Source organism: Aedes albopictus, chromosome 1 (genome assembly GCF_035046485.1).
Source record: "Aedes albopictus strain Foshan chromosome 1, AalbF5, whole genome shotgun sequence".
Classification (NCBI taxonomy): Eukaryota; Metazoa; Arthropoda; class Insecta; order Diptera; family Culicidae; genus Aedes; species Aedes albopictus.
Window position 1 is genome coordinate 162,510,630 of NC_085136.1, and position 1,196 is coordinate 162,511,825.

The window sequence follows — 1,196 nt, forward strand, 5'->3', positions numbered from 1 at the left end:
AATACTAAAATACAGTAACATATTTGCATTGGTAAGTGTAATGTACCCATGAAGAGAAATTGTAGCAATCAATGTGCCGGGCAAAGTTTACCGAAATAATTAAATAACTATTCGTAGCAAAATTGCTTGAAAGAGAATTGTGCATAAATTGCGATTTCTTTTAGTACTTAAATTTCATTGCAATGAAATTGGGCACTTCTCTAATTCGATAATCTTCTTGGTCGTTGTTTTTTAACAACTTGCCTAATATTTGTCTCCACCCGGCACCTAAGCCGAAAGAGAGATGGAATTGTGAAAATAGGAGTGTTCATGGTATGGGCTCGGAGTCATTTTGGCTTTCTATTCCACAGAATTAATATGTTTTATGTGACTTAGTTGGTTAATGCGTCGGTCTAGCGAATGCGGAGTCGTGGGTTCGAATCCCATCAGGACGTGATTTTTTTCACAATTTCATCTTTCAATGTATTATTTGATTCTGTGTCTTCTAGTTCCAAGTTTTTACAAGTACGTTCCAACGTATCAGCAAATCTAGTACATACCAGTATTAAAGGACAACATAGACATGTATCCTCTTTGTTAACAGTCCAGACGCCCAAACGAAAACGCCATACTTAGGTATCGTGGTTAGGTATCCCCAAGTACCGCTGCATCGCCGAACTGTTTCTTGTCAACGTTGTAATTAGGTACCTTAGATGGATTCTCTCAAGCGTAATCTACGTGGCTGTTGAAGTTTAACTTGCCGTCGATCTTCACCCCCAGATGCGCTTTTCGCTGCGAGTCTATGCTGAGCATCACGATTGTAATTTTGACTTTCTGTACTGCTTTCAGGTTTCTGATCATTCAACACTTCGGATTTGCGATAGCCCAAGAGCACAACGTATTTCGCACACCCAACGATCTTTATTCCATTTGGTAAACTGAACTACAGAAACTCATCACCAGTGGGGTGACCCAGCTGTCAAACTCGGTACATCGCCGCTCTACCGATCATCATTTTTGGTACGACGCGTTTTGGTACCCACTTTCTGGTCGCTTTACCCTAACTTGCTCCTGATTTTCGGGTGTGTGGCTCGTTTGTTGCTAGTGCTTATTAAGAAAATTACACATTTCAAACGAAATCGTTGTTTTTGATGATTGTTTTTCTTTCTTTATCACTTTGCACGATATTATATGTAGCAGCGAAGCAGTGCCGATGT